A 23,793-nucleotide genomic window follows, 5' to 3' on the forward strand; every position below is an offset into this window, starting at 1 on the left:
TCACTTGCAGAGTTGGGCTTAGAGAGACCGAGTCCACATCTGAGCAACAATAGAGGTCCTCCAGAAGTAATTCTTAGGCATGCCTATAGGTAGCCTAAGCTTCTCTGCTACCTACATAAGCTTCACAAGAATAAGCCTCATGATTCAGGGCATGTCCTATCAATTTGGGTATCCCAAAATTTTACACAATATCAGGGGATTCCCTGATGAAAAGGTTTAATAGTTCCATAGTCTTTATCCCCTCCTTCAGGGGACTTTGCCAATACTTTTCGATTATCTGATTAATATACTCTAGGATGTTTCCAGGCATTACAATAATCTATACAGGATTAAAGGACTTCTTTCTTATTCTGTGCTTCCTGTGTTTGAATTGTTCAAATGAGCTATACAGATAGGTTGAATTAGGTTATGCACTACAGAAAATTTCAGTTCCAAATCAACTAAACCTTTCTTCCATTGGTCTCAAAGAGCATGTGTGGTTCTAAGATATAGACACTGTCTTCCTTACCCCTATGTTCTGAATGACTTTAACCCCAACCTGTTCGGCTTCATTCTTATCTCTAAATATCAGGTTATATCTATATATATAAAACAGTCTCTCAAAATCCATAAATAATAATCACCACTGTGTCTGCTTTAAAAGCTTACACTCTAGGCACCTGTCTTCTTATAAGCATTTTCTAAAGGTAACCATACCATTGTTTTGTTTGTTTGTTTCTGGCTTATTTTGTCTCACCAAATGTCCCACATATTCATTCACATCATTGCATGCCTCATGACATTGTTCTTTCTTGTAGCAGCACAACCTTCATTCATAAGGATACACCATTGTTCGCCAATCTACTTCTCAGTACATCCTTCAGTGCCTGCATTCATAGGGCATCATGTAGAGGGCTCAAAGTCCACATTCCATCAACATTCTCAATTTTAGATAATTTCATTGTTCCCAAGAGACAGAAAACCAATAAACACACCCTTGCCAAATAGGAAATCTAAACCTTTCCTTAACTCTTGTCCTTCACCCCATTATTTACCTCTGCTGTTGCTGTGGTAGTTAGTGCTGATGGTTTCCTTTTTAACATAGCTCATAGCATGCAATGGCAGTTTTCCCCCTGTACCCTGGACTTATAAACACTCTCTATACAAGAATCATATCTTTGATGTAATTCTTATGAGAACTCATTCATATTTCTAGTGAGTCAGTGGGACACATAGGTCTATACAACCCCTTTCATTCTTGTTCATCTTCAATATGGTAATATTACTTCTAGACGCACTAGAGAATCACCTTCGCTCCTATTTATTCTTTTACATTGGAGTTCAACCTCATTAGCTAACAATTCACCCATCTCTGGCTTCTATGTATCTGTGAGTCCCCTATTTTTTGCATTATAAGCCTCTTATTATACCTTTATGCTGGACATAAAAGTGAACTTATACAGTATCCTTTTGTGTCTGGCTAACTTCACTCAGCATTATGTCCTCAAGGCTCATCCATCTTCTCATTTGCTTCAGGATGTCATTTTGTCTTACTGCTGCATAATATTCTATCCTATGCATATAGCACATTTTGTCGATCCACTCCTCTGTTGATGGGCATCTGGTTTGTTTCCATCTTTTGGCGATTGTGAATAATGCTGCTGTGAACATCGGTGTGCAAATGTTTGTTTGTGTTGTTGCTTTCAGCTCTTCTGGGTATATATCAAGTAGTGCTATTGCTGGGTCATAGGGCAACTCGATATTTAGTTTCCTAAGGAACTGCCAAACAGTCTTCCATAGTGGCTGCACCATTATGCATTGCCACCAGCAGTGCATAAGTGTTTCAGTTTCTCCACATCCTCTAAAATATTTATAGTTTCCTGTTTGTTTAATAACAGCCATTCTTATAGGTATGAGGTGGTATCTCATTGTAGTCTTGATCTGCATTTCCCTTATAGCCAATGAAAATGAGCATCTCTTCATGTGCTTTTGAGCCATCTGTATTTGCTCTTCAGAAAAATGTCTATTCATACCTTTAGCCCATTTTATAACTGGATTGTTTGCTCTTTCTTTGTATATACAGGAAATCAAACCTTTTCTGATATGTGATTTCCAAATATTTTTTCCCATTCAGTTGGCTGCCTGTTCACCTTCTTGACAAGGTCTTTTGAGGTGCAGAAGCATTTGATTTTGAGGAGTTCCCATTTATCTGTTTTTTCTTTTGTTGCTTGTGCTTTGGGTATAAAGCTTAGGAAGCTACCTCCTATTACTAGGTCTTGAGGAAGTTTCCCTACATTTTCTTCTAGAAGCTTTACGGTATTAGTTCTTATATTTAGGTATTTGATCCATTTTTTTTTTTTAACATGGGCAGGCACCGGGAATCGAACCCAGGTCCTTGGGCATGGCAGGTAAGCACTCTTACCTGCTGAGCCACCGTGGTCCACCCTGTTTGATCCATTTTGAGTTAATATTTTTGTAAGGTGTAAATATAGGGGTCCTCTTTTATTCTCTTGGCTATTGATATCCAGGACTATTTTGTCCCAGTTCAGAGAATTTGGGGGTCTTGTCAAAAACCAGTTGACCTTAGATCTGGTAGTCTATTTCTGCACTCTCAATTTGATTCCATTGGTCAATGCTTCTGTCTTTGTGCCAGTACCATGCTGTTTTGACCACTGTAGCTTTATAATAGGTTTTAAGGTCAGGAAGTGTTAATCCTCCCACTTTGTTCTTTTTTTTAAGGATGCTTTTAGCTATTCGGGGTCTCTTTCCCTTCCAGATGAATTTGGTAGTTAGCTTTTACAAATCTTCAAAATAGTTGTTGGAATTTTAATTGGTACTGTGTTGAATCTGTAGATCAATCTGGGGAGAATTGACATCTTAACTATATTTAGCCTTCCTATCCATGAACAGGGAATGTCTTTCCACCTATATTTAGACCTCCTCTGATTTCTTTTAGCAATATTATGTAGTTTTCTGTGTATCAGTCCTTTATGTCCCTAGTTAAGTTCATTCTTAAGTATTTTATTCCTTTAGTTGCTATTTTGAATGGAATTTTTTTCTTAACTGACTCCTTAGCTAGCTTATTGCTTGTGTATAGAAATGTTACTTATTTTTGCACATTAATTTTATATCCCACCACCTTGCTGAATTTGTTTATTAGCTCATGTAACTTTGCTGTAGATTTCTCATGATCTTCCAAATATAGTATCATATCATGTGCATATAAAGAGAGTTTTACCTTTTCCTTTCCAATTTGGATGCCTTTTATTTCTTTGTCCTGCTTGATTGCTTTAGCTAGAACTTCTGTCACAATGTTGAATAATAGTGGTGACAGTGGGCATCCTTGTCTTGTACCTGATCTTAGGGGGAAGGCTTTCAGTCTCTCTCCATTGCATATGATGCTGGTATCAGTTTTTCATATTTTTCCTTTAACATATTGAGGTAGTTACTTTTGATTCTTTTCTTTTGGAGTGTTTTTATCAGAAAAGGATGCTGAATTTTGTCAAATGCTTTTTCAGCATGAATCTAGATGATCATGTGATTTTTCCTTTTTGATATGCTAATATGATGAGTTACATTAATTGAGTTTCTTGTGTTGAACCATCCTTGTATTCCTGGTATAAACCCCACTTGGTCATGTGTATAATTCTTTTAATGTGCTGTTGGATTTTATTTGCTGATATTTTATTGAGAATTTTTGCATCTATGTTCATTAGGGAAATTGGCTTGTAATTTTCCTTTTTTTTTTATAGCATCTTTACCTGGTTTTGATATTAAAATCATACTAGCTTCATAAAATGAATTAGGTAGGGTTTCTTTTTCCTCAAATTTTTAGAAAAGTTTGAGCACAACTGGTGTTAGTTCTTTCTAGAATGTTTGATGAAATTCTCCTGTGAAGCCATCTGGCCCTGGGTTTTTCTTTGTAGGAAGATTTTTGATGACTGATTTAATCTTTTTACTTGTGATTGGTTTGTTGAGATCGTCTATTTCTTCCTGAGTCAATGTAGCTTGTTTGTGTGTCTCCAGGAATTTGTCCATTTCATCTAAGTTGTCTAAGTTGTTGGCATATAGTTGTTCATAGTATCCTTTTATGATTTCTTTTATTTCTTCAGGGTCTGTGGTAATGCACTGCTTCTCATTTCTGATTTTGTTTACTTGCATATCCTGTTTTTTTCTTTGTCAGTCTTGCTAATGGCCCATCAATTTTATTGATTTTCTTAAAGAACCAACTTTTGGTTTTATTGATTCTTTCTATTGTTCTTTTGTCCTCCCATTCATCTATCTCTGCTTTAATCTGTTATTTCTCTTCTACTATTTGCTTTGGGGTTAGTTTGCTGTTCTTCCTCAGGTTCCTCCAGGTGTGTTGTTAAGTCCTCGATTTTTGCTGTTTCTTGTTTTTTAATATAGGCATTTAGGGCAATAAATTTCCCTCTCAGCACAGCCTTTGCTGCATCCCATAAGTTCTCATAAGTTGTATTCTCATTTTCATTCATCCCCAGATAGCTACTGATTTCTCTAGCAATTTCTTCTTTGACCCACTTGTTGTTTAAGAGAGTGTTATTTAGTCTCCATATATTTATGAATGTTCTCATTTTTTGGTGGTTATTGAGATCCAGCTTCATCCTATTGTGAACAGAGAAAGTGCCTTGAATAATTTCAATATTTTTAAATTTATAAAGACCTGTTTTGTGCCCCAGCATATGATCTATCTTGGAGAATGTTCCATGATCACTAGAGAAGAATGTAAAACCTTGTGCTTTGGAGTGCAATGACCTATATTTATCTGTTAGGTCTAATTCATTTATCAAGCTATTTAACTTCTCTATTTCCTTGTTGATGTTCTGATTAGTTGTTCTATCTATAGAGGAGAGTGGTGTATTGAAGCCTCCTACTATTATTGTTGAAACATCTATTGCTCCCTTCAGCTTTGCCAATATTTGTCTTATGTACTTTGGAGCTCCTTGATTGGGAGCATAAACATTTATGATTGTTATATCTTCTTGGTGAATTGACCTTTTAATTAGTATACAATGTCCTTCTTTGCCACTTATGATGTCTTTACATTTAAAGTCTCTCTTGTCTGCTATTAGTATAGCTACTCCTGTTTTCTTTTGGTTACAACTTGCGTGGAAAAATTTTTTCCATCCTTTCACTTTCAATCTATTTGTATCATTATGTCTAAGATGAGTCACTTGTAAGCAGTATATAGCTGGATTATGTTTCTTAATCCATTCTGCCAATCTGTATCTTTTAATTGGTAAGTTTAGCTGTTAATATTGAAAGCTATTACTGAAAAGGAGTTTCTTGATTCCACCATCTTATCATTTTTATTTTATTTGTCAGATCTCTATATTATTTTCCCTCTTTCTTTTTGTATTCTTCAAATTACCTTTAGTGTACTCTTCAATTCTCTGCCCTCCTCCAGACCTCCCTCTCCTGTCTTTTTTTTTTTTTTTTTTTTTCAGCTGGCAGAACTCCTTTTAGTATTTCTTGTTGGGCTGGTCTCTTGTTGGAAAATTCTTTCAGGACTTCTTTGTCTGTGAAAACTTTAATCTCTCCATCAGTTTTGAAGGACAATTTGGCTTGGTACAGAATTCTTGGCTGGAAGTCTTTCTCTTTCATGATCTTGACTATATCATACCACTGCCTTCTCACCTCCAGAGCGCTAGTTAAGTAGTCTGAACTCAGTCTTATTTGATTTCCCTTGTATGCAGTAGATTGTTTTTCTCTTGCTGCTTTCAGGATTTTCTGCTTCTCTTCAACATTTGACAGACTGATTAGTATGTGCCTTGGGAAAGGGCTATTTGGATTTATTCTGTTTGGAGTTCTTTGAGATTCTTTAACTTGTATATTTATGTCCTTTATGAGGGTTGGGAAGTTTTCCCCATTATATCCTCAGCTACTCTTCCAAGCCCTTTACTCCTCCCTTCTCCTTCTGGGACACCAATGATTCTTATATTTGTGTGCTTTGTTTTGTCTATCATTTCCCTGAGTTCCCATTCAATTTCTTCCATCTTTTTTGTTATTTGCTGTTTTGCGTTTTTGAAGTCAATTATCCTGCCCTGTATATCACTTATTCTTTCTTCTGTCTCCTCACATCTGGTGTTGTGTGCCTCTAGTATGTTTTTTATTTGATCAACAGAGTCTTTAATATCCGTGATTTCTATTTTTCCATTTATTCTTTCAAATTCCTCTTTGTGCTCTTCTACTGTCTTCTTAATCTCCTTTATGTGATCTGTACCCCACTTATTTTATTAAATAGAGTTGTATGAACATCTCTGATTAGTTGTTCCAATGTCTGTGTCTCCTCTGGTGTTCTAATTTGGTCATCAGGCAGGCTATATCTGTCTGCATTGTGATATGCTTAGTGATCTTTTGCTGTCTTTGTGGCATATAAATATCTTGATTGATTAACTTTGGGAGTTGATTTCTTTCAGTAGTCTAAGGCCTTGTGTTTGCAGGATGGTTGTACAGCAGGAAGCAGGGTACAGAGTGGGGCACTCGGTATGGTGATTTGTTTCAGGGCAGGTATGGGTACAGGTTGGCTATGTTATGCTGATGCATGTGAATGTGGGTACCTAGCAACCAGGGAGGATGTAGCTGTGCAGGTGCACTGGTCTGGGGCGGGGCATAACTCTGGTGTGTGCTGGTCTAAGGCACAGGCCCTTTGTGTGCATGCATAGAGCTGTGGCAGCAGGTCAGCATTAAGCGTCCATGGATTGGGGGCAGATGTGACCCGGCTGCACAGGTCAGCACATTCTCAGAGCTGGGAAGTGAGAGTGAGGGCTGTGCACATGGCGGTTCTAAGACTGCTGTAAATTGAGGTTCCCAGAGCTGAATGACGTGATTGGGGGCCCATGTGCATGCATGAGCCTGGGAGTGCTGTAAATGGATGTGCTGAGCTCAGGGAGGGCAGGGTGAGGCTGTGCAACACTATGGATGAGGGGCGAGTGTAGCCTAGGTATGGAGGTTAGTACCTGCAACCTTCATGAGCTGGCCAACAGCCTGTAAGGAACAGGGAGGGGGAGGTAGTGTTTGGGAGGGGTGCAGGAAAGGTGGGATGGGCTGCACTTGGGGTGGAGGTGTGGGCAGGTATATGCACTGGGGGCTGGTGGGGTGGGGTTGCCTGGAGCGCAGGGAATGGGGGAAGGTGATGGGGTTCAGGTGCATGGTGTGTGGGGTGAGCAGCTCTGTGCCTCCATGCCAGGGTCCAGCCTTCTGCCTCTCAGTTCCTTGGCCTCCGCAACCAGGGCTGCCACATGCGGTGTGGAAGGCTCTCCCAGGTCAGCTACACTCCCAAATCGCCACCTCAGTCGCCCTTCTGTCCTCTCTCCAAACTTTTGTGGAGCAGGGCTAATCTCGAGTTGGCCATCTTCCCGGAAGTCCCCCTAATTTTTAAGATTGCCCTTTGATGCAATTGTTTCACTTCCAGGAGAAAGCTTCCTTTCTTCTCTTACTTCTCCAAGAAACTTTACAAAAAAATCTTTCTATTGATAAAACTTAATAATATACAAACATACAATTAATATATAAACTTAATATATAAACATACATTCTTAACATATAAATATTTCATGCATGGTATACAGTTAATGGCTCACAATGTCATCACATAGTTGTGTATTCAACACCATGATCATTTTTTTGAATACTTGCATCACTGCAGAAAAAGAAATAAAAAAGAAAAAAGAAAAAACTCATATGTCCCATATCCCATACCCCTCCCTCTCATTGACCACTGGTATTTCTATCTGCCCAATTTATTTTAACCTTTGTCCCCCCTAATATTTGTTTATTTTTATTATTATTATTTTTGGGGTGCATGGTCTGGGAATTGAACCCGGTGTCCCGCATGGAAGGTGAGCATTCTACCACTGAACCACCTGTGCACCCTATTTGTTTACTTTTTATCCATATTTTTTATTCATCTGTCCATACCTAGATAAAAGGATTATCAGATACAAGGTTTTCACAATCACCCAGTCACATTGTAAAAGCTATGTCATTATACAATCATCTTCAAGAATCAAGACTACTGGAACACAGCTCTAGTTTCAGGTACTTCCCTCTAGCCACTCCAATACACCATAAACTAAAAAGGGATCTCTATATAATGTGTAAGAATAACCTCTAGGATAACCTCTCAACTCTGTTTGAAATCTCTCAACCACTGACACTATTTTTTCTCATTTCTCTCTTCACTGTTTTGGTCAAGAAGGTTTTCTCAATCTCTTGATGCTGAGTCCTAGTCCATTCTAGGATTTCTGTCCCATGTTGCCAGGGAGATTTATACACTTGAGAGTCATGTCCCACATAGTGAGGAGGGCAGTGAGTTCACTTGCCATGTTGGCTTAGAGAGAGAGGCCACATCTGAGCAACAAAGGTTGTTCTCTGGGGGTGAATCTTAGGCCTAATTTTAAGTAGGCTTAGCCTATCTTTTGCATGAATAAGTTTCATAGGGGGCAGGTCCCAATATTGAGGGCTTGGCCTATTGATTTGGTTGTCTCCACTGCTTGTGAGAATATCAGAAATTCTCCAAATGGGGAAGTTGAATATTGCTCCCTTTCTCCCCATTCCCCCAGGTGGACTTTAAAACTTTACTCGCTGTCCAAATCACTCTCTTCTCCAAGAATCTTGATTTGTTCTGTCTGTTTTTCTGCTGAATTTTCTCCCCAGCTACTATGATTTGTTTAAATTCTCTCTTTCACCTAGTGTCTCCTTTTTCCTTACACTTCTCTGTTCTGAGACCTGTCCTGTCCATAGCAGTTCGGTCCCCCTCCCTGCCTTTCTTCTGTGAGAATTTTCTGCCTCTGGTTTCTTCCCTGCTAGGATATTCCACTACAGGAACACAGATGGGGTCAATCCAGAAAGGTGTGCCAGTCCAGAAAAGTCTGTTTTGTGTGTTAGTGGCTCAGCAAGCCAAGACTGGATTGAGCCTACGCACCTCTTGCAATTTTGCTATGGTCTCTCTCTATTTTCTCCCCTGTTGGCCTTTCTGTATGCAGCACTCCTCAGAAACTTGTGTTTCCTCCTGGATCTCTGAAGACTTGGGTCCCTGTGCCTGGAAATGCATGGGGTTCTAACTCATTGATGTGTGTTTCCCTGTGGTCTGCGTCTGTGGTCAGAGGAACCTGGCTGTTCTCCCTCTGCACAACTCCCATGCTGTGCAGGACTGAGTGAAGGGGAGTGGTCTGGACTGGTGGGTCTGGGAAGAATATCTCTTACCTGATATGTATGTATTTTATTAAAGATGTTGCAGGCTTACCGAACAATCATGCATAGAATACATCCTCCCACCACCAACCCCTTGCATCGATGTAGGTACATTTGTTACAATTGATGGTAGCACATTTTAAAAACTACTTTTAATTCAAGTCCATGGTTTAACTTAGGGTTCACTGTTTGTGTATAGTTCCATGGATTAAAAAAATTATCTAACATTTCTCCTTTTAATTACATTCAATATTTATTTCAATTCTTTTAATTGCGTTCACAGTATTGTGCTACTATTAAAACTATCCATTACCCAAATATTACCATCATTCCAAACAGGAACTCTGTATATTTTATGCCTTTATTTCCCATTCCTAACCTTGCCCCAACTCCTAGTAACCAAATTCTAGATTCTGACTCTATGAGGTGGCTTATTTTAATTGTTCTTAATTGGTGAGATCATGCAATTTTTACCCTTTTGTGTCTGACTTATATCACTCAACATGATGCCTTTGAGGTTCATCCATGTTGTCACATCTATCAGGACTCCATTCCTTTTTATGGCTGAATAATATTCCATTGTATGTATAGATCACATTTATCCATTATCAGTTGATGGATACTTGGGTTGCTTCCATCTTTCGGTAATTGTTATTAATGCTGCTATGAACACTAGTGTGCGGTTATCTGTTTATGTCCCTGGTAAACTAATCAAGACCCACATAGGATGGGTGGAGATATGTCTCCACCTAATCAAGTTTAATACCCACACTTCATTGAGTCACATCTCCATGGAGATAATCTAATTAGAATTTCCAACATACAGTGCCAAATAGGGATTAGAAGAAACTGCTGTCTTTACAAAATAGGATTAGGATTAAAACATGGCTTTCTTAGGGTACATAATTCCTTTCAAACCAGCACACACTGCTTCTGGGGCACACTCTGCCTCTGTAAGTGTATGGGTGGGTCTGCTCTCCTGGCCTGAGATTGCCTGGATCCAGACCTTAGCTTCCATGGTCTGTCTCTGAAGTCATTTCCCCCTCAATTTGTCCCTTTCATATCCCTTTTAGGGGACTGTCAGTGGATCCGTTTATACAGGTCCTGCAACACTCATCAGTTTTCTATGTAGCTTGCAGGGGTCATAATCAGACTATAAGACTTACCACAAATCCTTTCTGGATAACTCCATCTCAAATTTTCATTTGTCCTGTAATGACTGACTGCTTCCATGTTTGATTAAATCCTCATTTGGAGCCCTATTCACTGGAGTCTCACTTTTTGGCAGCCCTGAATTTTTCAGACCATCAATTTCTGTTTTCTTTGTACCCAAGTGTTCAGTTCTCAACTTATCTCTCCTGTTATGTTTTACGATACACTGTAAAGAGAAGTCAGATTGCATTTTCTACATTTAGTTTGGAAATTTCTTCTGCTCAATATCCAAGTTCATCACTCAAATTCTGCTTACCATCCTCAGAGATTGCCTTCCTTCCAGTTTGCAATGACACATGCATCATTTCTGTCTAAAGCCTTGCTGAACATATCTTTAGAGTCCACATTTCTACCAATAGTCTCTTCAAAACATTCTAGGCCCTCTCAACCAAGTTTCTCACAATTCTTCCAGAATCTTCCACTTATCCATTTAAAAAACCATTCAACATGCTTGGTATTTGAAAGATGCAGCAGCAGCCCACTTCTTGGTACCAAAATCTGTATTGGTCTGCTAATGCTGCTGGAATGCAATATAGCACAAAGGGTTTGCTTTTATAAAGGGAATTTATTAAGTTACAAGTTTATAGTTCTAAGGCCATAAAAACCATGGCATCCAGAGAAAGATATCTTGTCTCAATAAAGGCCGATGGGCCCAGAATACCTCTCTATCAGGTTGGAAGGCACCTGGTAGGCATCTTTTAGGGTCTTTGGCTTCTGGCTTCAAACAGCTTCCCTGGGGGCATTTACTTAGTAATGTAGAATTTCTCCCTTCAAATCTGTCAGTATTTGCTTCCAATATTTTTGGGGCTCTGGTGCTAGGTGCATATATTTTTATAATTGCTACATCTTCCTACTGAATAATTCCTTTTATCAATATATAATGACCATGTGTGCCCCCTAACTGTTTTTAACTTAAAGTCTATTTTATCTGATATTAGTATAGCCACCCCTGCTCTCTTCTGGTTATATATACTTTCTTGGTATATGCTTTTCCATTCTTTCACCCTTGACCTACTTGTATTTGTGAATTTAAGATCAGTTTCTTGCAGACAGCATAGATTTGGCTAATGCTTTTTTATCCATTCTGCCAGTCTCTGCCTTTTGACTGCAGATTTCAAGTCATTTACATTAAAAGACGTGACTGACAACACAGGACTTTCTTCTGCCATTTTGCTATTTAGCCTTTATAAAGTGAGTTGCCCCTGCTACATTACTGCCTATTTTTATATTTATTTGATTTTTTCTGTTGTACCATATTGAGTGCCTTTTTATTTCTATCTTGAAACATTTTCACCCTGTTTTCTTTGTGGTTCTCTTGGATTAAAATTTGACATCCTAAACTTATAATAATTATATTTGGATTGATACTAACAACTTCAATAGCATGCACATGTGCTTTTACTAACCCTTTATACCCTCACTATTATTTTTACCCATTACTACTTATATCTTTGTACACTGCATTTCTGAAAACACAGATTTACCATTACTTTCATGCACTTAAATTTATCGTCTGTGGGAAGTAAGAAGTGGAGTTACATACCAAACAGTACACTACAATAATACTGGAATTTATAATTATAATTACACAAAGGTTACATCTAGTGTCATTCGTTTTTTCTTTTCACTACTTTGAACCACTGTCTACTATCTTTTCCTTTCAGTCTGAAGAACCCCATTTAACATTGCCTGTAGAGCAGATCTAGTGGTGATGGACTTCCTCAGCTTTTATCTCAGAATGTCTTAAGCTCGCCCTCAGTTTCTTTCTTTTTTTTTTTCACATGGGCAGGCACTGGGAATTGAACCCATGTCTCCAGCATGGCAGGTGAGAACTCTGCATGCTGAGCCACCATGGCCCACCTTCTCCCTCAGTTTTGAATGTAACTCTCACAGGATATAAAATTCTTGGCTGGCAGTTATTTTATTTCAGCACTTTATGTATTTCAACCCACTGCTTTCTTGCCTCCATGGTTTCTGATGAGATACTGGTACTCAATCTAATTGGGACTCCCTTGCACAAAATATATTGCTGTTCTCTTGTAGCTTTCAGAAGTCTGTCCTTGTCCTTTGCATTTGATACTTGACATATGGCAGGATATATTTTTCTTCATGTTGGTTTTCCCTGGGCTTTTTGGATGTGCATGATCACATCTTTTGCTAGGTTTGGGAAGCTCCCTGTCATTATTTCTTTGAACATTCCTTCTACCTCTTTCTCTCTTTCTTTCCCTTTGGTACTCCCATAAGGCATGTATTGCTGCATTTAATGGTGTTCCAAAGGTGTCTTAGACTATTTTTGCTTTTAATGTTTCTTTTTTTCTTTCTGCTCCTCACCCAGACTCACTTCAAGTGTTTTATCTTCAAGTTCACTGATTCTTTCTTCTGCTAATAATAATTTGCCATTTTTCATTTCAGTTATTGTGGTCTTCAACTCGTAGTACTGTTTGGTTCTTTTTAAAAATTTCTATCGCTTTATCAAGACTCTCCTATAGCTCATTCATTGTTTTCTTGATACCTTTAGCTCTTTCTCTGTATTTTCCTTCACCTCTCTGACCATTTTTGTTTCTGTTAAAGGGAAATGTTTTATTAAACTTATTAGCATAACAAAATTTATTTTCCTTTTAGGTAAGGATTTTAGGATATATTTCTTTTCTGATTCAATTAGGTGAAGCTGTCTGCTGGTGCAGGCTGTGGCAGTGGCTGAATTAGAAGTGAATTGTAAAGGACAGAAGATTATCAATTATTGATGTAATTGCCAATGTATTGGGCAATACTGAGGTTGACTGGAGTGATAGTGGCTTGGAGCACAGTAACAGGCTGGCATCTGTGGTGAGAGCTGCTGAATATATCCCTGCTGCTGGAGCACAGACTGGCTGACAGATTGACTGGAGGCAGGAAAGCCAGCAGTAGGGACTGGCTGCCCAGGAGGGAGGGGAGGAGAAGGAGGTGGCAGTGGAGGATCTGGTGGGGGGCTGCTGTCATGATATAACCAGACTACTATGGGGACTGAAGAACAACAGTGGACTGGAACATGGTGGCATGTGGGTCAAAACCATCAGCAGATGGCTGGTGGGCAAGAGTCATGTGGCTAAACTGAGATCCAAGGTTGTCCTGTGAGAAAATGTGATTAGCTGCTTGTTGCTGAGGTGGTGGTGGTGGCAGAGGTGGCTGTGGAGGTTCAGGCACTTGGGTTCTAACTGGTTGTTGAGTCATAACAAGATTATACACAACTGGACCCCCATCTGAGTTTATGAAGGGCTGACCTGTTGGTGGGTTGATCAGAATACTGCCAGGTGGTATGCCTGCCACTTCCAAGGGAAGTAAAAAGAAGCTAATGCTAGGAGATGCCACTTGCCAATGTAAGCCACCATCAAAGGAAATAGAACTATGAGTGCTGACAGTAGGATAGATGACAGGTGTGCCATGAAAAGACTGGCTGAGAGGTGCACCTGGAGGAGGTTGCTGGATGTGAAAAAGAGAGCCCATAGATGACCCTACACTATCAGAAGACTCAGAACGTTTTTTGAAAGCCTGTCTATGCTTTCTTTGCTTCTAGAACTATCACCTCTTGTTAGGACTGAAATTCCACTGAAGCTGCTGACTTTGGTTACAACAGGCTTTAAGTTCCAGAGAGAGGTCTCTGAATCTGTGCTGCTCCAGGGTCACGGTTCAGGGGACTTCAGCTCATTCTCAGTGCTGCTTTGATGGCTATTTGTTGATCTCCCTGATGCATCTTTATTAACTCTAAATGTTTGACATCTTTGCTAGGTACCACTACCATCCTCATCTTGGATTCTTTTGTCAATAATATAATTCTCTTGGGGACATAGGGAATCTTGGGAAAATAATCTTTCTCTAACTCTCTGACACTCTTCTTCTCTTTCGTCTATAGATTTACTTCCGTCATCTTTCAATCGTATTTTCATCTTGCTATCATCTTTGTCAAAGCTAGAGTTATCTCTCTTGAGAATGTATTGTTTCTGAAAGTCTTCACCTTTATCATCCTTAATATGTTTATTAAATTTATGATCAGGTATTCTTGTATTGCTAGTTTTGTTTACTATGACAGACTTCCCACTCTGATCAACATTGTGATCTAATCCAAAGTAAGCAGCTACTCTGTGTGATAGCATCTTACAGTAAGATGTCACTGGGAGCAATTTTTTACGTTGAGACTCACTACTACCAATGAAATCTAAAATTTCTTGTTCCAATTTCAGCAGCATCATTTTGTCCCTGGGATTTTTTTTCAATGTATTTACTAAAAATTTATGGAAATTAATGCCAGTTGAATCAGGGTATTCATGACTGGAATCTCTTGATAACATTTTTCTGGGCAACTTATCATTTTCTTTTTCTGCTTCATCTTTTGAGGGGTTTTCCTTTTCAAATGATTGTGTTAACTGGATCTGAATTTTCTCCTGCCAATCAATATTGTCAATACAACGTTAATTCTTTGCCAAAATCTTCCCATAGTTTTCTGATTTGATAAGATTTTCAACTCTAGTTGTATCTTTCATTTCTGCCTCCAAATCCTTCATTGTTTCAGTTTCACCTTGTTCAGTAACAGCATCAGACATCCTCATTAGCAATGGTTATTTTAGAATTCTACAGGGAACTTTATTTTAGAATTCTACAGGGAACTCGAAGCCTGATGTGTTCTATGGATTTAGGATTGTGGAGTCCCACAAAAATCAAATGAAATATTTCAAGTTTCCTTTTCACGGTTGTCAGCCAGGATGTCCATTTATTGAACCATCTGGTACCTGGCAGAAGGAGTCCCATGTCCTTGTTACCACTGTAGATTTCTGGACAGAAACGGATTATCTTGGATGAAATATATCATACCTTTCAGAGGCCCACGTTATTGAGGAGGAGAAGGAGGTGGCAGTTGGAATGTGGGGCTTTGGGGTGATGGTGGGGCTGGGTGGGTGCAACTGAGAGTCTTACAATTGGGAATTAACCCCATCACCAGCCTGGACACCAGCTCCAACAGCAGCTCTCTTTGACCATTTTTAAGATCATTTTTTAATGGCTTTGCTCAATATGTCTACATTATCATCTTCTTCATTACTGTTTTCTGGACTTTTATCCACTTCCTTTGGGTGGGCCGTCATTTCCTGTGACTGTCTTATAGTCTTTTGTTGTACCTTGTAATATTTTAAAATGTTAACTTGGGATTTATTTCCTGAGATGTCTGTTCATTCCTTTTGTAACCATTTGATGATAAGATAGAGATTTTCTTGAGCTTCAGCCTTCCAATCAGGAAGATCTGTTTAAGGCAAATGCAGTGCTCAGGGTTTTCCCTGTCTTTCTGGGCTTCTGTCAGGTCTTTGGCTTTTGCTCTTTAGTTGTTTTGGAGTTCCCCTGATTACAGGAGTTTGGTTGTCCCTCGGTTTCCCAGGAAACAGACCTCCCTCGCCCAGCGTTTGTAGCTGGCAGGCCTTTGTCCCAGACTGTCTAACTCTATAGTTTCTTAGGCTTTCTGTGCTACAAGTTGCTTTTGCCTTGAGGGCAAATTCTGAGAGGAGGGCACACCAGAGAGCACATTCCCAAGTCAGCTTCTCTTAGCCAGAACAGGGCCAGGTGTGCACAAAGGGCTGCAGACTGGCTATACAGTGCCTTGCAGGTGGAAGGATGGAATTAAGAAGGGTACCAAGAGCGTCTCTGATGAATCCAGAGCTGAGCTTTCCTCATCTGCTCTGCAAATGCAGCCCTTCAGCTCACTGTCTGTCATAGGCCTGAGGAAGCGCAATGTCTTTAAATCTCCACCACCACTGATGCCACTGCCTTGGTCCAGAACAGGTTGAAAATAGTGCTGCCTTCAGAGCTGGATCCCCAGCTATCAGAATTTGCTAATTAAAATCTATGATCAGCGATCATCCTTGCCCATTCCTGTTCTTGGGGAGGGTTTTTTTTTTTTTTTTCACATGGGCAGGCACCAGGAACTGAACCTGGGTTCTCTGGCGTGTTAGGCAAGCATTCTTGCCTGCTGAGCCACTGTGGCCCACCCTTGGGGAGGGTTTTTAAATGTTCCTTTCTGTTACCAGTGAGCTAGCTAGGGGCCAGTACCCATGGTGCCCTGCCTCAGGAATCGGGGATTGGTGTCAGTAGATGCTGTGGAGAAACAATTTACTATTCTTAATGGTAATTTGTCAGCGTCTTCCTCCTACTCTTCTCTGGATGCTGTCTGAAATAATTATTTCAGACAGTTCTTGCCTATTCAATATTTTTTTTTTTTTTTTTGGTAGAAGGGCTGAGTCCTGGAGCTTCCTACTCCACTCTCTTCCCATAATCTCTGCCTGATCTGGGAGATTACTTTTCTTTTTCTTTGAGTCAGCATCTGTGGAGTCCTTCTCTATCTTTATCACCCTGTGGAGTTCCAACACATGGAATTTGCCCTTTTATTAGTTTATTCTTAGGGAATATTTTTCCAGGCGATGGCTTACATTGCCATGTTGATGGCATAACTCCTAAGAATGCCACCACTTTTTATTTTTCCTTCCCCATCATGTCCAATCTATACCAAGTTCTGTTTACTAGACTTATGTAATGCCATTTTTATCCATGCTCCTTTCTCTATCCCTTCTATTATTTCCCTCCAGGACTATAGGATATATCTCAAGCACTATTTCATAGCTTCTTATTCTATCTCCTCATCTCTAGTCTCTCTCTACTTTAAGCCTTTAGATGTCACCATGCTATCACCCATGGCATTCCACTGCTGAAGAACAAAGTCCGATTCTTTAATACAGCACTTAAAGTCCTTAATCATCTGTCTCTAAACTTTCCAGTCTTATTTTCTCTAATACCTGTGTCCTCACCACATTACAGGCGCAAAAAACTACCCCTCTCAGGCAGGCCACAGTGTCTCAGCAGGGAGAGTTCTCACCTACTGTGCTGGAGACCTGGGTTCGATTCCCAGTGCTTGCCCATGCAAAAGAAAAAAAAAAGAAACAAAAACTACCCCTCTCTCCAAGCATGCCCTATTTTCTTTCAACCATGTCCTTCTTTTATGCCATTCTTTCTACCTGGAAACTTTGTTCCCTCATAATCCTTCCTCACTAGATAAATTGTGGAGGGTATCACAACAATTTTTTTTCTATATCTATTTCATAAAAATATATAAAATATATATAAAATATAAAATATGACAAGTAACATGTAATTGATTTGCAAGCATTGTGCATATGAATACATACAAAATATTTAAAAAATTACTTAGTAACATACACGTATACTGCTTTCAAGTCAATTACATGTTATTTTTATTTTATTAAAGAAATACGCATACTGAAGAAAATTGGCTCTTTCAACACACACAAAACAGACTGATAGATGTATCTCATTTCCGCCCCCCCCCCTTTTTTAGCCAAAAATTGGTGAGGTATTTGAAATAAGAACATGTCAACTGTCACGAGGGAGTATATAAGTTACAAATTGGAAAACTCACTTCTGAATCATTTGAATGAATATTGATACTAAAATTTTGCTTTAGGTAAAATTGTGAAAACGTTTCCTTCTTCCTTGTTTTAGAAAAATGGGGCATATCGAAGAATCCCAGTTACACTAACTGTATTTGGTCACAATTTACCCTGACATAAAAAGGAGGTGAGGTTTCAGGCATAGTGGCATGGCGGTTTCAGTCACAGCTTCCCCATCTGGTTTCCAGTTCATCTGGAATGGCAATATTTCCCCTTCAAGAGATAATAATATGTTGGGTTTGATATAGAGGGCAAATCCTGTTCTGATATGTGCAAGTTATCGACATTTCCAAAAGACGATCACAATGTGTTCTCGTGCAGGATCACTAAAAACTCTGGATATAGGATCCAACAGGGCATCTGTTCACTTATTTATTGATTTCTAATAAGTAAAGAAAGTGCACCACATAAGAGGCTTAAGTGATGTACTTTTCCATCACAAGTGGAGGTGCTGGTTATGGGGAACCAAACCCATACATTGCTTGTCATTGGGAGGGGAAAGCCATGCAAGAATACAGGTAACAGAAGCTAGCAAGAAGACAAATCAAAGTTCCCCTATAGAATAGGCATAACCAAATAGCTGCTTACCGCATTATTTGTAAGAGTTCATTTCACCAAATTTAGAGATCTAGCTGTTTATTTACACCTACCTGGCTTAATGGGCCCCTTTGGAATTAAGTAAACAGTCAGTGGGAAACTTAAAGGGGAAAGAAGCAAAGGGGAAGGCTGAGTATGATGAAGGCATGGGGATAAATTGGAGAGCACACAGAACAAAGGTAGGGACATATAAAATGTTCTGGCTAATAAAATGGAAGTAATACAGAAATAATAACCAAATTCAGAAAAATTTCACTTATTTATAGATTTCTTGCTTCATTTTTGTGAAAGAATAACTTAGAGAAGAGAGGACCAATTCCATTTTCTTTCATATTTTAAAACATTATTTACTGAATACAATGCATTTTTCTATTGTGAATGTTAGCTCCTGGATGTATCAAAGTAAATTTTATTTAGCATCTCTCATTAAAATATAAATTTTATAAGTCAAGGACTTTGCTCTGTCTTGTTCACTGCACTCTTCCTAGTGCTTGGAACAATGCCAAGAAAGCACTACTAGGTATTTAGTGAATTGATAAATAAATGATTCATTTTTGCTGATTATCTCTAATCCATCCTCCATATGACTGTCAAACTAATATGTCTAGAACCCAAATCAGATCATACTATCATCCTGACTAAATCTTTCAATGGCTTTTCATCTTTCTCAGGTGAAAATCCAAACTCTTTAGTATGCCACATAAAGCCTTTCATGATTCAGCTCTTGCTTGACTTTCCAGGCTTCTCACCTTTAATTAATTCAACAAATAAATAAATAAGTTATAGTGCAACTATGCTCCAGGCACTATAGTAGATCTTGAGGACACAATGGCAAACATAAGCAGACAACCCTTTCACTCATTACCATTAATGAAGAAATAAGATTGTGCGTAAAAATAAATCTGTCTCATGGGTCAAGAAGATAACACAGTAGAAGTTAGTAAATATGAAAGGTCATGTTCTTTTTCCTAATCCAATCTTGTGGAGGCAGACCCATTGTTTAGAGTGGAACCTTTTGATTAGGTTGTTTCCATGGACATATATCTCCTCCCATTCAAGGTGGGTCTTAATCCACTTACTGGAGTCCTTTAAGAGGGAACCATTTTGGAAAAAGCTTAGAGCCAACACAGGCAGAGACATTTGGACATGCAGAAAGAAAATGGCCCTGGGGAAGCTGTCTGAAACCAGAAGCTAAAGGACCAGCAGATGCCAGCCACATGCCTTTCTAGATCAGTCCTTCTTGCATCAAGGTATCTTTCTCTGGATACCTTAGTTAAGGCATTTTTATGGCCTTAGAACTGTAAACCTGTAACTTAATAAATTCCGTTTATAAAAACAAATCCATTTCTGGCAGTATTAGCAAACTAAAGCAATCAGATTTAAAAATATATATATATATATATATTTTTGAGAGTTTACCTGAATTTCTTAGTTTGCATTTATTGGCTATTGGGGATTGACTCATGCCCCCCCCAAAGGCATGCTCAGGTTCCAACCCCTGATTTGGTGGGTGTGAACCATTTGTAAGTAGGACCTTTGAATGTGTTATCGGTTAAGATACACCCTAACTGAATGAGGGTGACCTTAATCCAATATTGCTGAAGTCTTTATAAGCAAGGAAATTGGTTACAGAAAGACATTCTGAGGAAGTCAGCCCTTTAATCTCTGAAACCTGAGCCAATAAATTCCTGTTATTAAGCCAACCCAACCCACTGTATGACATTTGTTTTAGCAGCTAGGAAACTAAAACAGTATAAATGCAGTTTTATCTCATTTAATAGTGTAATAAGCATTACCATTATTTCCTTTTATTGGTGAGGAAATTGGTCTCAGTGAGGCCAAGTAATTTTCTCAAAATTACATTCAGAAACCATTTTTTTCAGTCTCTGAAACTCAAGCTATTTAGGTTACCTAAAGACAATTTTGGCTAATATCTCCTAAATGGGACATACTACTGGGAGATTTATTAATGACAATCAAGATTATACTTCACATCAATTAAAATTCATTAGCAGTACATCTGTTTTAAAGCAGCCTTTAATTAATTTCACCAAAACATAGTGAGTTTAAATTTCATAGGTAATTTCATTTGCAGTTCTTTAAATACTAATTAACAATCAATATTTTATAACATTATGGCACTTCATCAAAATTTCAAAGTTTATTTAAAGCTAAAGCTTCTCCCTTCCTCTGGTTCAGTTCTACTTTAAGCTGAAAACTTACATTGGGGAAGATTGGGCATGGTCTACCTCTCTACCTCTCTATTTCCCAGCCTTGTACTTTCCCCTTTCCCTCACCTTTCACAAACTCTCCAGAGTCAGAGCTTGGGGTGGGAATGGTAATTGCTAGGGGAAAGTTCTTACATGACTAGAAGAAATATAATCTGATACTGGTGTCCTCAGTTTACGGCAGGTCTTTAATACTGGGAAATGAACCTAGGTCTCCAGCATGGCAGGCAAGAATTCTGCCACTGAGCCACCGTCACACTGCCCGTAGCTTATTTTCTTAGTTGATCCGTTTATCCACTTCCTTATTGTTCAAAAATTAGTTCAACAAATTTGATATTAATCAAGCACTGATCATAAGGAAGACCCAGTAAGGAATACATGATTAGAGCTTCTAAAGAAGCCCAAATAGCTCATGAGCCAAAACTCCTTTCAGACCATGTGGAATTATATGTCATACAGGGAAGTTCCCACTTGAATATTGAATAAAATATTTCTGATTTTGAACTCCAGCACTACTGTTGCAATACTAGTTATGTGACCTTGGATAAATTACCTACCCTAAACTTCAGTTTCTCCTTCTATAAAAAGGGGTAATTTTTTTGGTTGCCATGAGGATTCTTGAGACAACAAAGCACACAGCCCTTGATCTATAGTGGCCATTAAAAAACAAAACAAAACAGTTAGTTCCTTCTCTTTATTCAGATATCCTTCCCATCTCTAGCCCCTTAGCTGCTATAATCCATCACTAACTCTCCATCTTAGATCAGGTATTGTGAAATCTGCATTCTGTCAGCATTTCATCTGAAAGTTCAAAATGGAGCTTGATATCTATCTTCAATTAGATTGTAAAGCAGGACATAACAACACCGGCAGTAGTAACAATAATTGCTAATGTTTTATTGAGATGTCACTAAGTACCTGCACTACCTCATTTAATCTTCACAACAACACTTTGTTCTAGGTGTAATTATTATCCTATTAACGTCTTTGTAAAAAAAATTTTTATTGAGAAATCTTCACACATATACAGTTCATCCAAATTAGTGGCTCACAATACCATCACATAATTGTGTATTCATCACCATGATCATTTTTAGAACATTCGTACCACTCCAGAAAAATAAATGAAAAGAAAAAAGAAAAAATTCATGCATCCAAGACCCCTCACCTCTCTCTCTCATTGACCTTTTTTTTTTTACCCCTTATTCCCCACTATTATTTATGTACTTTTTATCCTTATTTTTTTTACTTATCAATCCATACTCTGGATAAAAGGAGCATCAGACACAAAGTTTTCACAATCATATGGTCATACTGTAAAAACTATATAATTATACAGTCATCTTCAAGAATCAAGGCTATTAGAATATAGGTCAACAGTTTCAGGTACTTCCCTCTAGCCCCCCCAGTACACCATAAACTAAAAGGAATATCTATATAATACATAAGAATAGCCTCAAGGATAACATCTTGACTCTCAAATATCTCAGCCACTAAAATGTTATTTTGTTTCATTTCTCACTTCCCTGTTTTGGTCAGGAAGGCTTTCTCAATCTGTCAGGTCCTGGCTTACCCTGGGAGCCCTTTCCCATGTTGCCAGAGAGATTTACACCCCTGAAAGTCATGTCCCATATAGTGGGGAGGGCAGTGAGTTCACCTGCCAAGTTGGCTTAGAGAGAGAGAGAAGCACATCTGAGCAGCAAAAGAGGTTCTCTGGGGGTGACTCTTAGGCATAATTATAAGTAGGCGTAGTTTCTCCTTTGCAAGAATAAGTTTCTAGGGGCAAACCCAAAGATCTAGAGCTCATCCTACTGAATTGGTTGCCACACTGCTTGTGAAAATTCCAGGAATTCCCCTCAATCCTCCAAGGGGACTTTGCAAATACTCTTTATTATCATCTTGCAATTATTTTAGAGAGAGATAAAAGTAAGTTGCTCAAGTTCACACAGGTAGGTAAAAGGTGAATTTAGGAAAATAGATGTGATTCATATATACTAGCGTTATTTTACCACTCCAAGGACTAAGATAGAATTTTCATTCATTTTAAGTATCAGAAAAGCTCTCATTCTCTAACTTCTTATTGCTCTATTTAGAAACACTGATCTGGTCACAAATGGGAGAAGGGGAGGATATTCCTACTATGGAGACCATGGATTGTGGTAGCTCATAACTGGAATATGAAGGTAACATTTGGCTTAGTGGCCTTCTCTCTCCTCTGTACTCTACTATCCCTTTAGGCTCCCCCAAGTCCTTCAGAGCCTGGAATTTTTATGCTGCCCAGAGATCCCTGAGGTAGAAGAATGTTAGTATGATCATCAGTGTGATCCATCCATTCACATATAATTGTTAATTAATTACTTTCCAGAGGAATTTTATATTGTAAGTGAGGATTATTGAAAAAAAAAAGTCTGAATTATGCAGGAAAATGATTATTTAGTAGTAGAGTTTGAATCACCAGTGAAGTATGTTTTAATGGGGGTAAGTTCGTCTCTCAAATCACACTTCTCAGGGATCCCGTTACATATCAGAATAGTTATGCATGGTAAAAGAAAATCTCTCTTCTCCCAGATAAACAGCAAAGACTTCCTGATTTCCTCACAGATTATCCTCTCTAGTGAAGGAGCTCCACTATCCACATAAGAAGTTGTCTCATTAATTCAACTTAAAGGCCTGTACTGAATCCCTCCAAGCACCGTACTGCTTCAGATATGCAAAGGTAAGTAGAACAAACTCCTAGTAGACTCTAGAGCTTACAGTGGAGTGAATGAATTTTGGAGGTAGGACTTTTTAAGTAAGGTAAGGCAGTCAACTATATCTAAAATGCAAAGCAGAGTATTTTGTTGAATGGAACAGTACTCACAAAGTGCTTTCTTTTAAAATTTTTCTTCTTGATTACACCTTAAAGCAACCTACAAAGTAATTGATACTTTATTTCCATAGGACTGGGGTGCTGCCATAAATTTGCTGGGCAAATGTTCATGAATCCAGTTTCTTTCGAAGGGTTTTAAGCATAGATCAAGCATATTCTTTGCTATGAGGTCTGTGTGAAATGAATTGGTGCTACCAGAGAGGCAAAAGACACT

General features: G+C 38.6%; 1 long non-coding RNA gene and 1 pseudogene across 6 annotated transcripts in view; both read right to left on the reverse strand.

Moving 5' to 3' along the window:
* Nucleotides 1–23,793, reverse strand: part of LOC143647203 (uncharacterized) — a 234,497-nt gene that overhangs the window by 156,230 nt on the left and 54,474 nt on the right. The window lies entirely within an intron of this gene.
* On the reverse strand, nucleotides 13,142–15,074 carry LOC143646359 (R3H domain-containing protein 1 pseudogene; annotated as a pseudogene).

This window comes from Tamandua tetradactyla, chromosome 9 (genome assembly GCF_023851605.1).
Source record: "Tamandua tetradactyla isolate mTamTet1 chromosome 9, mTamTet1.pri, whole genome shotgun sequence".
NCBI classification, from domain to species: Eukaryota; Metazoa; Chordata; class Mammalia; order Pilosa; family Myrmecophagidae; genus Tamandua; species Tamandua tetradactyla.